This window comes from Lepisma saccharinum, chromosome 29 (assembly GCF_977018435.1).
Source record: "Lepisma saccharinum chromosome 29, izLepSacc3.1, whole genome shotgun sequence".
Classification (NCBI taxonomy): domain Eukaryota; kingdom Metazoa; phylum Arthropoda; class Insecta; order Zygentoma; family Lepismatidae; genus Lepisma; species Lepisma saccharinum.
This window is the reverse complement of record NC_139257.1, coordinates 12,995,861-13,012,871: the sequence shown is the minus strand read 5'-3', so window position 1 is coordinate 13,012,871 and position 17,011 is coordinate 12,995,861. Positions and strand designations below refer to the sequence as shown.

Genomic DNA, 17,011 nt, shown 5'->3' with positions numbered 1-17,011 from the left:
TGTGCTGAGAACGAAGCATTTATTTATGATACATAAAAATTACATGGAAATCGCGGTTCTTCAAAGCTGTGCTGTTTCATCTGCATAGGTTGTTGCAGGGGCTCTTGGAAATTATTTAAAAATTAAAAGCAATTCACCTGTATTTGCAAAGCTTGAGCAGCAGAAAAATGTAAACATACCATTGCAGTTCTTCCCCCCGAGGCAGGCTGGTTTAATAACGACACAGGTTAATAATAATAGAATTCACAATTTCGTAGAGACTACCTTTACTGAAGAAAGAGCTACTGAATGAAACAGCAAAATTAGCAAGACGATTTTCTTTTTCTCGCTATCTTTATAATTACAGACATTAATTAATTGTCATAACTATTTTCATCTTTGCACTTAATCGACTTGCACTTGTTCCAAATTTCATACATAATTCCACAGACAAGATCAGTGATAATACATTATTTTCGGAACAAAAACGTAAAGAATAATATAAAACTTTATGCCTTCATGGTAATAAAATCATCTTTCAGAAAATAAAGTGAAAATACTCGTGCATTCTTCGTAATTTCCTGAAATGTCATTTTGTTGATTCCACGGGGTGGGAAGACGTGAACATTTCACCTGTCCTGACCCACAAAACGAATTAGAGCAAAAAATAGAACACTAGACGTTACTCTTTCGAATATATCCTATGCTTTGAATGACTTTAACACAACATAGTATCGTACATAGAGTTGTTCTGGAAAGTCACACCAGATGGAATATCAGACACTTTTAATCGCGAATTGTCATCTAGTATGAATTTATAACTTGCACACATGGCACGGAGCAATTGCACTCTACATAGCCTATTGTTTGGCCAGGCGAGTTTCACATGTGCACAAGGCCTGGAGAAAGTTCCTGGATTTACGAGACTATGTTTCGCACACCACGCAAGGCTGTACTGAGGGGATAGTTGCAGTGTGCTTGCTCCTGGTAGTGAAGAATATAATGTGTATGCATCCAAGCCTGCATGTGTGTGTGAGAGAGAGAGAGAGAGACGTCATGCTTGTTATTATTGTATGTGTAGACGAGGCTTTCGATATGCATCAATCTAGTTAAGGAATATTTTTACATATCCAAAATGTGTGTGAAAATATCAGGATAATGTCCAGATTAGGTCCAATTTTAGTCCTGAATATATCCCTGCACACAATGAAAAAAAATATCCAGATAATGCACCAATCACGGGAACCAACTCACATTAATATACAAAACATATTCTTCATGGATATCCACTGGTTGGACATTTGGATATTCAAAGGATATTCAATGGATGTCTACTGGACATTCTTGGACATCCAGAATTTATCATGAATATCCAGAAGATGTATATTAGATGTCTTCTGGATATTTGTGTGCTGCATGGGGAGCAGGATTTGATGGGTTTCGGGTTTGGCGATTATGCATGTTAAGTGAAGATGTGCAATTTTAAGGCATTAAGTCCTTAGCTGGCAACACTAGCAAGACAACATTTTGTCTACAGACGCAGGAAACATGTATGTAATTAATTGGACATACATTTATGTGTGAAATCATTAATCTTAAATTTGTATCAAATTTACTCTTCTGAGGCAATGCTACGCTACTGGCTAGACTGAATTTGTAATTCGTGTGTTAATACACACACACACAAATATATATGATATTATTATGTACTCGAATGAGAATACAGTTACTTCAGTGTTTATAAAAATGTATACATTTATTTTCAAGGGAAGGCCTTAAATTTTATTTAAATTAGACTGAGTCGTGGTACTTAAGGATGCAATTTGCGACGTAATCAAGACAAAATACTAGTATCCGCCGACATGTCACTTATGTCCCCACATTTTCGAAATCATTTCAAAACACTTTGGAAATTGGGTACATGCCAGTGTGCTAATTGACACAAAAAAATAATGATCCTGTCTCATAGTAGGAACATGTAAATACTACAATTCACCAAAATTTACCCAAAACGTACATATTAAGCGGGAACAATGAAAGAAAAAAGACTTTGTGGTTGGAATAAATTTTCCGAAAATTCTGCAATCTTCTCCAAAATATGCTTTCCTTACATGACTAGTTTAATGACTTAATTGAGACATTTAATGCCAAATCTGTATAAAAAAATAATAAAACAGAAAAAGACATCCATTGGGATGGCATCATTAGCAGTGGCAGTATTCACCTACAAACTACCATCTCTTCTTCATGTTTACTGTTGAGATTCAGCACTTTGGGGCTCCCTTCAGTTGTGATTTTCCATCATTTATCTCCACAGTTCGCGAAGTGTTTTATTCAAAAGATTTACAAAATGCTCTAGTTTCATACATTCCTTAACAAGAAATGCAACTAGAGTTGTTTTATTCATTACGTGACTTACGAATTTCCTTCACTTTCTGAGAATCTTGGAAGATGAGATGCTAAGTGACTGATGCCCAAGTTCTTCCCATGTGATTATTCTTTCGGTGTTCTTTATAAACGTCTTTGTACATATCAAACCGACATAGATTCTTGGGCTAGTATTTCCCTTTGGAAAGCAATGGACGAGGCAGATAGACCTCACCAAAGTTTGACTCCTCTTACTTTACTCTCTGAATAAGAGCCATACCATCAATTGCCATGGCAGAAATCAAAGAATAACATTTTTCTGCAAGTATGTCTCTAATGCCCAGGATAATGGTTCTAAGAAAAAGCCCATTTGAAGATTCCGATCCTGTGCTGTCACGATAATTCGACCAAATAGTGTCTTATCTGATAATTGACCTGCCATAACTATCCACGCCTTCTTCTTGGATCAAGAGAGGAACAGAAAGAACTAGACGAAAACCATGTACAGCCGATGTTTATACAACTAAAAGAACATTCAGAGAACAGATACAGTAGAGTATGGATTAGTACAGGTTAGAGACAGACCCTACAGTCGCTTGTACAAATGCTCACATGATGTGTGTCACTATAGAGCAACGTGTTTACCAATAGAACAACTCAGAAACGGACATGGTCACAGCAGTAACTCACCCCTAGTATGGTGTGTGATCTCGAACGGCCAACACCACTGCACATCTGTGTGCCATGGACTCGATGAGAGCTTGCAGGATTCCTCGCCACTCTTCACTTTGGACAATTTCAACTCCATTAATTGTGGCCCCAATTGCGATGTTCGTCAGCCAAGTTTCTACGGACTGAAAGCTGTACGGTGATGGAACACACACCATGAGTCTATATGCATAGAGGTCATCTTTAAGAAGGTGATTGCAGACAGTTTGAGATGACATCTGCGCTCTATTGCTGTGAGAATGGCATGTTATAGTTTCGTTGCATTCTGTCGACTGTTCCAATCGGTTGTTAACAAGAGGTACCTGTTGTCTCTTGCTGTTGTTGCTCGCGGACGGCCTTGACCATACCTTCGTCGCAAATTTCCTGTTGTTTGGAATCGAACATACAGGCAAGAAATGGCATTTTGAGACACTCCAAAGGCTAGAGATACCTCTCGCTGTCCATCTAGATTCCATCCTTCCTATGGCTCTCTACGCCATTGATTCAGGTAAATCCCACTTTACTGGCATCGTACTACTTGCTCAAATTCCTCAATGAACTCTTACACTGTCCTTTGACTGCTACTGTCAAACTCACAGCTGCACACTTCAGTTGTTAATTCAGATATATAGGCATTAATGATGGGCAAATAGCCATTTGACCCCAGTAATGGTGTTAAATACCATCCAACTTGTTATTTATTTTATTATAATACTCATATATTTTAATTAGTATTATTATTATAATCTTTATTATTATTATCATTGTTAAAGTTATTTGAAGAAATAGTCAAAGTATCAATTTCAAGCACTAGCATATATTGTGTTTAGCATACAAGAATATTACAGACAGAAAAAGAACGAACGAGGAAAAATCAACGTTCATGCAGTCGAGACTGCTAACACAGAATACTCCGTGATTTACCACACATATTACTCACCAACATTGATAAGTTCCACACTCAGCCACCAGTTGGCAGCACCAAACAAATACACATCATAGAATGCAATGTTTCTATTATTCTTAACACTTCCTTCAAACACTGCATTGACAAAATGAACACAAAAAAAATAATCAGTTACATGCACCAATTGCCTTTCTCAACATATTAAAGCGAAGACGTTCTAATGGTTTCGTTATCAGGTCAGCTAACTGTTCATTTCTACTGCTATGGTCTAGCTTAATGTCACAATTTAGCACCCTTTCCCGTACATAAAAATGTCTGACTTCTATGTGTTTTGACCTTTTATGATATTCTGGATTTTCAGCCAACTTCACTGCACTGGCATTATCAACATAGAGGGTTGGTGGAGGATCCAACCAAAAGCTGCGACAGTTCTAACAAAAGCTGCTTCAACCACACCAATTCTTTTGCTCCTTCACTTGCAGCAACTATTTCAGCTTCAGTTGTAGAAAGTGCAACCACCTTCTGCAATTGACTTGTCCAAGAAACTGCTCCACCAGCAAACGCAGCAACAATACCTGTTGTTGAGTGTACTGTCCTCTTGTCACCGACAAAATCAGCATCACTGAAGACCTTCAGTTGTGAATTTCCTTTTTTGTATGTTATGCTAAAATCCACTGTTCCTTTAAAATATCTGAAAATACTCTTCACATTGCTCCAATCCCAAGAATAAGGTTTTTCCAGAAATCTTGCTTCCTTATTAACTGCGAATGCAATATCAGGACGAGTTGCAGCAGCTAAATAAGTCAGGCATCCTACTGCTTCATGATACGGAACCTTCCTGGTAACATCTTCAGTATTTTCTACTTCTTCACAGCCTACTGGAGTTGACACAGGATAAGACTCAGCCATTTGTAAGTCTCCTGGTCTAAGGTAATCGAGCCATCTTCATTGAATTCTATTCTCATTCCCAAGAAATTTTCCAGTGATACTACGGATATCTTAAATTCTCTTTGCAAATCATTTATGAAAGTTTCAACTTCATTTTCATTGCTTCCAACAAGTCCATCATCAACATAAATTGCTACATACAGTACATTCTCACTGTGTTTTCGATAAAAAGACACATGGATCAGCTGAACTGTTTTTGAGACCAGTTTTCTTCATAAATTGCATGAATCTCTTATTCCAACAACGTGGAGCTTGTTTTAAGCCATACAAACTTTGTTTTAAACAACAAACACGCCCACTTCTATCATCAAATCCTTCTGGTTGTTCCAAATACAAATTTTCCTCAAGTATACCATTTAAAAATACAGTCTTTACATCAAACTGTCTTAATTTCATTTGGTTTGAAGCAGCCAAGGCTAACATCATTTGAATGGTATCATAGCGAGCTACAGGACTGAAAGTTTCACTGGAGTCAATTCCTTGCTTCTGTACAAAACCTTTTGCCACTAATCTAGCTTTGAAACGGGGAGAACCTTCATTTGAAGTCTTAACACGAAAAACTCAACGATTTTTCAGTACTTGAACATTAGAAGGATGATCAACAAGATAGCAACTTTCATTTTCTTTCAATGAATCTGGGCCTCCCCCATGGCGCAGTGGTAGCGTCATTGCCTTGTAATCAAGGGGTCCCGGGTTCGATACCCGGTGGAGGCACAAGTGGTTCGGATTCCACTTTAAACTGTAGGTCCAGTCCCGATTAGCCTTACTGTGCATAAAGTGGACTTAAAACAGCAACTCAACAACTCTTTCAATGAATCTAATTCTTCATGCATAGCTTCCATCCATTTCTTGTGATTGTTTGATTCAACAGCTTCGGAATATGAATTTGGGTCTGTACCATTGACATTTTTTGCATCAGTCATACATACAAATTCACCACCTTCCATCCAAGCTGGTTTCATTTTACTGCGTTCACTTCTTCTTTCATCAGCGTGTACTGGTTGAACTTCACTTCCTTCGGATGTCAATATGGTATATTCTTCTTCTGAAGATCTGTTGTCAAATGGTACTTCCTTCTTTCTTTCCATATATTCAGTCACAGTAACATTAATGTTCTTGTTAGAATTTTGAAGTTCCTTATCTTCTGATATGGTAGTTTCATGGTGCAATTTACAGGTAATTTCAGCCTTGAATTTTACATAATGACTAAGTACTACTTTTCTTTGCGAAGGAATCCAAACCCGATAACCATCCTTGTCATTAACATAACCAACAAGAAACCCAAAAATAGCCTTATTATCAAATTTGGAACGGAAATTCTTGTTCAAATGAACATAACACTGTGTTCCAAAAATACGTAAATGCTCAAGCTTACCAACTTCTCATCTATACTAGAGTTCGTAAGGTGCCTTACCATAAACTGGCGATTTTCCTGTACAATTCAAAATATACACTGCAGTATTACAAGCTTCAGCCCATAAAGCCTTTGGTAGTTTTGTAGGATTTAGCGTTGAACAAGCTGCCTCAACAACAGTGCGGTTTTCTTGTTCAGCAGCACCATTTGGCTCAGGAGTATATGGAGGAGTAATACAGTACGCAATACCACACCACGACTGGCTATTTTCTTGTTATCAAATTCTTTTCCACCATCACACCTGAAAGTTTTTATAACATGACCATTAATGTTTGCTTCATTCAAAAAAGTTTCAAGAACTGCTGAAACTTCATCCTTATGTTTCAAGAAAAACACTCTGCAAAATTTACTGTAGTCATCCTTAAAGAAAACAAAATAACGAGCACCTCCTAGAGATGTAACACTCATGGGTCCATTTACATCAACATGAATTACTTCACCAATTTCTTTAGGTCGATTCAAACGTTTCCTAAATGGTAACCTATGCATTTTCCCTAAAGCACACCCATCACAAAACTGTTCATCTCCATCTTTTACATCAATGTTCATTTGTTTCAACACTTGATTCAGATGTTGTTTATTTTGAAGAGCAAAACGTTCATGATATAACTGCAACGCATCACTAGTAGTAATCAAATGTACTTGTACAGCATGCTTAGGCTTCACAACATACATGTTTAAAGCATACAGTCCATTACTAACAAACCCATTCATAACTACATTACAAGTTTTTGAATTACGAATGGTAATACCCCTATTGTTCATTGTAATGCTATACCCATTCTGTGTAGCTGCTTTTACTGAAAATAAATGTACATAGAGCACATTTCTCATTTCAGCATCATGCCAAGCACCGTCATGACGAACCTGAATCTTAATTGTACCTTGTCCATGTCACTGCATCATTATATTTTGCTTTCCTAATAAAATTATTTCAGGAGATGCAAATTTGGTAAATGAAGTAAAGTACTGTTTGTTTGGAGTAATGTGTTTTGATGCACCACTATCACAATACCATCTATCTGTACTAATGTTTTTACCAACTGATGCCCCCATTACACATGAAAAAAATGCATCACCACTAACTGCTAGTTTTCCTTTGCTGGCTGTTCTTTTCTGTGAACATTCTGGTGCCCAATGACCTACCTGCTTACATTTATTACAGGGATACTTTTTCTTAGCACGATCAACACTACTTTTTCCAAATTTTCTGGAACTGTCCTTCTTATATTCACACGCTTTGGTTTTACTTTTACTTTCACCATGTGCATAAAGTGTTGTAGCTTCATACGTAGTCTTTTCACTTTGGATGTCACGCAGTTCAATGGCACATAACGTCTGAATAAGTAAATTCAAAGTTCGGTTTTCTGCTGGAATTGTGTCCCACAGATCCTTGAAATGATCATGTTCCTTACCTAAAGTTGACAAAATTCGACCATTCAACATACGTTCAGATAATGTATTTTCATCGTGTTTCTTTAGTTCATCATTTAAGTCCACAAATAGTTTTTGCAACTTGACCACATGTGCACTAATGTCTTCTTTTTCATCACGCTGGATTCGGAAAAATTCTCTATCAGCATATTCAGGCATTCTGAACTGCTGCGCTCAAACCTGGCACACAATTTATCCCACAGTTCTCTTGCATGATTACATGTGAACAAGAGTTCTGCAGTCGGTTTGCTTAATGCACCGGCTATTACACTTGCTGCTTTTCCATCGTCTTTTTGCCATTCCACGAATGCTGCCTTCTGTTCGCTGGTTGGTTCTACCGGTAGTTCAACAAATTGTCGCGAACCGTCCACAATTGCTTCAAGTCCATATGCACTTATATATATTGTTGATGTCATGGTTACTTGTTGTTAATGTTTATATATGTGTTATGAAGTTAAATATAGAAATGTTCGAACCCATGTGTATAATTGAATATTATACAAATTGTATTAGTAATACAGAATTTATTATTAAGAAGTAAAGAACATGATACTGCGTTGTAACAATCACATCAACTTTCAATGTGATCATTAGAACCTCTGAAGTGTCCATGACACAACTAATCTAAACAAGGTCATACCACTCCCTATTGACAGGGTTGCCAACTCATCAAGATGAATGCTTCAGTTCCTTTTGTCAAATGTGTGAGTGCGGGGACTTTTAGAGCGCTCTGTAGTATGATATTGTTCCAAGTTTTTTTTACTATAAATATTCTGATCTAAGTTATCCTATCCATGTGTTGAATTTGTATCTCTCAGTTACATTTTATCTGTTTCACAAACTCATGTATCAAAGGCTTTCATGTTATAAATGTAAACGGTGATTGAAATTAACGGCTAAACGTTCCCTTAAAATGACATTTATACATTTACAAAAACAGAAGTTCCATCGAACCGTTCGAGAATTAAAATTCGCTTAGCATCATGCATTTCCTAAGTGTACCTTATTCTCTAATCAGTGTCTCCATCCTAATTTACACAAAGAGGTGCAAGCAAGACTTTAGTATTGTCCCATTGGTTTGAAATTCTTGAGTACCTGTTATGTGTTAAAACTTTCTATTTTTCTCTTCATATATTTATTTCATTTCAGCTACGTGTACCCTCTGTACAAGCTATCGTACCTGTGGCTTTGCTCTCTGGGCATGGTGACGACTATAGTTGTTGGTCTTGGTGTAAGCTTTTGGACAAAGTTTGAAGACCCAAACAATATCAACCCAGACTTACTATCTCCTGGAGTACTTTCACTGTTCACAAAATTACCAAAAGGACTCGGAACAAAACTGCATTTACTTGAATATAAATGCCAAAATAAGGTAACTGTAAAACTACACTTGATTTGTGTAATGTAGTGGAATTATCTCCATGACTTCCTGTGATTCTCAGTAAAGTGAAGATCTACCATTATGAATTTCCCGGAGAATGCTGAACCCAATCCTGTTCAACTGCTATACTATATCCAAGCTATCTCTGGAAAAGCGAACGAAAACAAGTCTCTGCGCAAGATGTGACGTGAGACGGCTCCACCAAAGGAGGGGGAAGGCGACTGCAGTTACCAGCCTTTGTAATGCTTCGATCTGTCTACTCAATTTCCCCCTTCTTTGCTGCTATGCGGGGCCATGCTCCAGAGAGAGTTAATTGACATAAATTATATATATATATATATATATATATATATATAAATGATGGAGTGGTAGCATCCTCGCCTTGTAATCTAGGTTCTAGGGTCCCGGGTTCGATACCCGGTGGAGGCACATAGTGGTTCAGATCCCACTTTAAACTGTAAGCCCAGTCGCGATTAGCCATACTGTGCATAATATTTTGATTCCTAGTTCAAAACTTAAAATAGTAGAAAATATATATTCGATTCATAACTCGCATATCTTATAGTGACAAATTAGTCCAGTGGTATAGTTTTTCCTTCACAATCTGAAGGTTGTTGGATCGAATCTGGTAGCGAATTTTTTTCTTATTTGTATTATGCTGATTCTGATTATCTTCGCCACTTTATTTGTATCGCATAACATGATATTTTCATGAAACATCATACGGTTCACTTAATTCGAAAAATTTAAATGTGTTTATTTTAGTGAAAACTGGTAGAAATAATTACGTGATAATTTATGAATAATTTGTATCATGATTAGTAAGTACAATCCATTTTAAAAATATAAATATTTATTGAATCGTGAAAAATATAACATTACGTAATTGTGAAATTAAAACATCATTTCTCAAAACACAATGATGTCTTAGAACTCAATCTTTCAACTGAGGAAAAATACATTACTAATGTTTTTACTTATTTTCTGTTGTGTCATAAAGGAGCGTTTAATTTATTTCTTTTGACATAGAAGACTATGAAAATTGTGATTCATCTGAATTAGGAAAGTTTGTGAGTTTTTACAGTATTCAAGCAGCATATTCCATATCAACGATTCATAGGCAGGTTTTACACATGAGAAAAGTTGTATTGTGCTTATAATACACTAAGCTGTTTTGTTAATATGGCTACGTTATAATATTACTAGTTTCTGCCATTGAGGTCCAAAGATACAAACAAATATTCCATACAGTAATATTCCAAAAGATTTATCTCCTTTGTGATCAGTGAATTCTTGCTTGCAAGCGTAAAGATGCTAGCAATATAAATAATAATATTCAATATCACATGGCGCGACAACCCTCGAAGGGCCTTGGCCTATCTGCCGGCTACCAGTCTCCCTCCCACAATACTACCTAGATGTGTGGAGATCTTCAACCGGTAATGGGGTGACGTGGGGCCAGCACTTCGAACCCCCACCCGTTATAGCAGATATCCAAGACCGAGTTACGCTACTCACTCGTAGCTCCCCAATTACCTCACGATTGTGGGTTGTCACCAGTCCTATAGACAGTGTTAAAGGCGGAGCTACTGCAGAGCATGCGCACTCGTCTGGTCCCCCTCGAACATCCGGTTACGCTTAAGGTGCTATGGACGTTAATATGAAAGAGCAAGGTGGAAATTCTTTTACAAGGAAATAGGGTGTAAGCTGTGTAGCATATGGTTGCACAGTTCGATCGGGAACAAAGTTATTGAGTCAAGTATCACTTTGTAGGTTTCCCAAGGACGTAGAGAGACGAAACCTGTTGATACAAGCAGAACGAAAAAAGAATTGGTACCTGGAAAGTATTTGTACGACTTGCATTTTGTTAAGCATGTTGATCGTTTATCTACGTATTGTGTTGTGGTGAAAAGCATGCCTCTTAGTGAGGTTTCAAACAGACACGCAACAGCAGTGGTTCGTACCGAAGTGACAAGCGACACAGGCACATTCAGTCTATAAATAAGCATTTACCGCTCATGGGAAATCAAGTCTCAGGCGGCACAATACACGCCATAGGGAATCTGAGTGACAGGTGCAGCTTGTTGTGTCGCTTCGGTTCGAGAAATTTCATTGATCACTGAGGATTCACTTTTAAGTGGTACGGAGATTACACCCCGAAGTGACAAGCAACAGCCCCTTTACTCTAAACGAAACAATTCACCTTGCATACGAGTACAACAGACCGAGGCGACACGATGCATGGTGCTGACAAAACAACAGTCCAGTCCAAGAGACACGTGATTTTCTCGTGATGAATTGGTTCAAAAGGAAGCTTTCAGACTGCAGCGATACGTGTTTCTTGGAAACCAACATTCAAAAATAAAAAAAACACATCCGAATTAAAGTGACGCGACAAATTGGAGGTGTCGCTTGTCACTCGGACTGGGCCGTTTTATCAGTACTGTGCATTGTATTGCCCCGGCCTGTTATTTGCGCAAGCGTGGCTGGTGAATGGTTTGCTTTAGATCCAATGCTTCTGTGCGAAATCCCGATATCGGTTGTCGCTTCAGTCTGAAAACTCCCTTGTTGTTTGAAGTATATTCGTGCAAGTGAAAGTGGCATGCCATATCATAGGTTTTCCCTAAATCCCTCGAGCGGAAAGGTGACTTTGAAAGCAGATATATTTACTTTAGCATTTGTTATGTGTCATCACATCTGCAGATTTGTTGGCAAAGATTCACTTAAGCTTTACTTTACTTTACTTTATAATATAATAATATCACTAGTTTTATACAATCCCTCACTTTTCCATTTACAAAATAATTGAATATATCTAAACTTATGTACGTTTTGAGTTCGTCGTGCGTGTACATGAGAAACTGCTAGACATCTGGCGGTCACAAAGACACGTCATATTTTAATAATCTGCTCTGCAGTTGATCATCCGACGGATTCTAGACGTCCACTCCTTCATAGTAGAACTTTAGCAAATACCTTTCTTGACTATCGTCGCACAACTGATGAAAACAAGCGCCCATTTCTTACTTCGTATGCCGGTGAATCTGCACTGGCAACAACGGGGACTGGCTTAAACCGGAAGTTTCGGGGGGGGGGGGGGGACCGGGCAAGAGCTCAACAATGTTTATGTTTACATTTTTAACACGGTCTATACAAAGGCCAAAAAACACAGACTGAACCCAGGTGGGCTCGAACCCATGCCGTCCTGCAGTCTGAGTCCAAAGCACAGCACCTTAGACAGCACGGCTATGGAGGAGGACCTAGCAATATAAAACATGAAATAATGCATCTAGTTTATACATATTTCAATGCAGAAGTCTAAATGCTGAAACTAATGGCATAAGTAGGATCTTTTCGGAAGGGCTGGAATTGTGAAGTGTTGATTCTAGGGGACAGGATACACAATTTGAAAATTGTTCAAAGACAAAAAGGTTGTCTTGTGTAATTTTAAGGGGAGTTTGCATATATCACTTTGGTCTTCCCTCGAGTTCTTACAACTACTACACTACTACTACTACTACTACTACTAATAATAATAATAATAACCTGTGGCGCAACAGCCCGTGAGAGCCAGAGTCTACCAACCGACTGCTGGCCAGACTTCCACCTGTTGAGGTAGTGGATCATCCAACCAGTTACGTGGTGACGTGTGGTCAGCACGAGAAAGCCTTGTTGTTGTAGGTTTCCGTGACCGGGTTAAGTTACTCACTCGTAGCTCCAGAATTTCCTCACGATGGTGTGTGGCCACCGGTTCCATACACAGGCTGAAATCTCAGGAGAAAAGTTGTTAGTGTTCCCTCAGGAGACTCGAACCTGAGCGCGTCCCGTAGCCAGAGCCCAAAACATGACGCCTTACACTGCACGACAATGTTGCGGACCGAGTTCTTTACTGGCTTGTTTTCGGAGCAGACTGTATTCTCATCAAACGACCTCTGAGTACACCAGTAGCGGAATCTAAAGGTCTAGCGCCTTAGCTTGTTTTAAAATCGAATGCAGGGTCAAGAAACGCCTTCATTAAATAAGACTTGTTTACCTAACACTTCCACTTTCCTTATGTCCATACTCCACGCAGCTACGAATTAGTGATATTACTTATTTGAATTATTAGTCCTACGATTTTCTTTGATAGTGAGAAAAAGAGAGGGTCTCTCATCGATATCGTCTCAAAAAGTCTCGAAAGATTTGGTCTCATTCTTGTCTGAAATTTTAAAAGACCACCACAACTGGTCTCAAAATTGGAGACGGGACTGAGATAAAACCGAGATTTCATCAACTCCTTACCATCTCCATTTTCAACAAAATCTTCATAGTTTTCGGAACACTTTTTGGCAAAGTTAGTAACTGTAAGTTATGAAAAAAATGTGTGATAATTTAGAGAAGCACTTAAGGCTAAGCTGGGCCATTGGCCGACGCCAACAAAGTCGTTTTAGAAATATATTCTCCTTTTAAAAATCGCTATGATATCCAAAAGTCTGAAAAATTATATCTACTTGGAATTCCTTCCAGACCATTCATGCGAGTCTTCGTGTGGTTTATTTTTGTTGTTGTTTAGATATCTGCAATAGTTTCCTGGCTATGGAAGCCTTTAAACTATTGCCAATATCTATGCAACAGCGAAATCAAGCCGCACGAAGATTCATCTGAATGTTCCAGAAGGAATTCTAAGCAGATCTAAGTTTTCGGATTTTTTCTTTTTTTATATAAAGTAGATGAAATTTCGAAGACTGCTTTACTGGCGTCTGGCCAAAACCCAACCAAACCTTGATGATACACGTTCATGTCGACTTTTCAAAAGTAAAAATTAGAGTAGGCTGTGTAAGATGAAAGAAATCTCTGGAAAAATTGATCAGTGCATGATGAGTCTATTTGCAAATTATTAACAAGATCATTGTGTTTCAAATAAATTTTGAATAAAGCAAATAAATGAACTTAGTCACTTCCCAATTGATTCTGTATTTTTTTAATAACAACTTCTTCCCCTTTTAAGTTGGCATTTTTCTGCGATAGTTTAATCGGTACTTGACCTACAGATCAAATTAGGATATGAACCTTTAAATCGAATTCAGGACGCCTTGATTCAAAGATAATAACTAGGGAGACAAATTTATGGCAAATAAAAACTGAGGAGAGCGGTAAATAAAATGTTAGATCAGCGGTATACAGGGTGCTCGGAAATTCCCCTTACAAACTCCTAGGGCTAGTAGAGGGGACTGAGTAGACAATATTTGGAATAAGAACCCATGTCTGGAAACGTACCGTTGCTGTGCTACAACCATGACAATGTGTCGGATGTGCCTGTGTTGATATGTAACCGGGTATTCAGTACATGACGTCAGAAGATCACCTGATGGCACGTGACGTCTACCCTGCCGCGGTATCCTGCCTGGAGCCCCATTCACGTGCCTGTTTGTGAATAGGCCGAGGTGGTCCAACCGCGTGGCCCACACGATCGCCGGATTTAACGCCATTGAACTATTTTTTGCGGGGTCGTATGAAGAGTGTGGTGTACACGACTCCTGTAGAGACAGAGGAGTTGATGCACAAGAGATCGATTGGGCACCAGGTGTCATGGAGCGAGTGCACCGGAACATGATTTGTCGGTACAATGTGTGCAACGACATTGGTGGTCTTCACATCGAGCCACTGTTGTAGTTGAGCAGTGCCGTATGCGACACATCCAATGCAGAAGACAGAAACAAATTGTTGCGTTCCACTGTTGACACAAGTGTTATTGTGATCAATGAATAGTACGTTTCTTTTTTTGTTCCCTTGACATTGTTACCAAATAAATTTGTTTGTATTATGTACTGAGTCACACGTCATTGAATTATGTACCTTACGTAACACCTCATTTGACATGGTTGTAATAAATGATTACACTTTATGTTATCAGGTTATCTTCTGACGTCATTTACTGAATACCCGGTTGCATACCAACACAGGCACATCCGACACATTGTCATGGTTGTAGCACAGAAACGGTACGTTTCCGGACATGGGTTCTTATTCCAAATATTGTCAACTCAGTCCCCTCTACTAGCCCTAGGAGTTTGTAAGGGGAATTTCCGAGCACCCTGTATACCAGCAGTGGAAAAAAAATTGGCACACACTTTTTCATTATGAGAGGAAACAACATACAAAGGAGCTATAAATTGATAAACTACTTCATTTTTATATACTGTACACATACAGAAGTACTTAGCTGTCCAACCAAAAAGAAAACATCGACACAAAATCACTCCATTTCTAAATTGCATATCTAAAGTGATTTATTCATTGTACGTATTTAAACAAATAACTGTCCAACAAATAAAATAATCACTACTGCACATACACAAACACATGTTGAAAATCACATGATGATAAACAAAATTCATTCATGATCTTATCGCTGCTACAGCTAGCAGGTTAAGTGAAACTGGAAGTTGAGTAGACATTCAGGGAAAGAAAGGATTGCAGCTTGACAGGGAGCGAAGTTTTCGAACTGAGATTATGTGCATGGGAAATCCCAATTTGCAGCGTCTTCCTGATGTGATTGAAGATAAAACGTTCTTCAGCTGCAAGTGGTAGGAAACTTTAAGCAAACGTTTCGTTACAAATCGACAGTTTGCACGCACAACCTCGATTGCGGGTTCTTGCGTGTTTTCTACTTAATTTGATGATATTTCACGGTTATTTCACGAAAAAGCGTTCATTTAGTGGAAAAGCACACATTTCTCATTACTTCGCGAATATAACTCATGCATATTTCATCATTGGGGGTGTAGTTACGTGCAGAATGTTCAAAATTGCAACTTTCTTTCACACTTCGCGATTTCGTGCATTGCGAAAATTCAATGTCCCTAGTAATAACACATCTAAGCTATCGAAACTTTTCATTCTAATACAAGACATCTATTTGTATTAACGTCATAAAAGCAACTACTGTATATTAGCTTCCTAGGAAGTCATGAACAAGAATAAAATAAATAAATAAATAAATAATGCAGTTATTGTGAATGATTATTTTGAATGCATCTTGAATGCACAACTGTTTCAATGTAACAGATTATCAAATAATATTACAGTAGACCATCCATTATCCGAAACAACTCGGGACTGGGGGTGTTCGGATAACCGATCCTTTATGAAAAAATTGTACCAGTGTCATAAGAGCAATATAAAACAAAGGAATAGTGATCTTAGACACAAAACTGTATATATTTTGTATCACACATCTTACAAATACATACCTTACATAAAGTAGTACAGTAAAGTAGGCCTACAGTTTAGGAAAAGACGTTCAAAATTGTATTTTGCTTCAGAACTGAGACTCGTTTTATGACGAGACTAGGTATTGGACCATCCCGTCCAGCAACGCACGGTGACGCAGCATTGTGATTGCTCTCGAGAGATTATACCTTTATATTTCCAAGTTACAACAAAAAAAAAAATCAACGTCCAAAAATAAAACAAAGGTTGACCAACCGGCAAAAAGGATCAGTCCGGCTAATGAATTTAGCTCACCCCTAGCCCTTACCTTTAACTTAAATTCCCGCTGGTTTTTAGAAGGAAAAACAAAACATCTAATCTATGCTGATAAATTAAATTCGTAAACTCAACTACGTTCAACTGTTTCACTTAACCGGGGGGGGGGGGAGAATATGCTAGTTTTCAGTACACCCCAACCCAGAACTGCAGACTCGATCATAAAAAAAAAAAAACTTTTACTGAAATGGAAGTTCGGCTTATTGCCTTGGGAGACCAGAGCTTGATAAACCTTCCCATCCTGAAAGAAATATTATGATTAACATGATATTAATTAAATTACACTAAAGCATGCATGGATACAAATCTTTGATTCGGAGTCAGAAATATTGGTTCGACGATAACT

General features: G+C 38.1%; 1 pseudogene; it reads right to left on the bottom strand.

Moving 5' to 3' along the window:
* Nucleotides 1-4,345: 4,345 nt before the first annotated feature.
* LOC145981394 (uncharacterized) lies at nt 4,346-4,870 on the bottom strand (annotated as a pseudogene).
* Nucleotides 4,871-17,011: the final 12,141 nt, after the last annotated feature.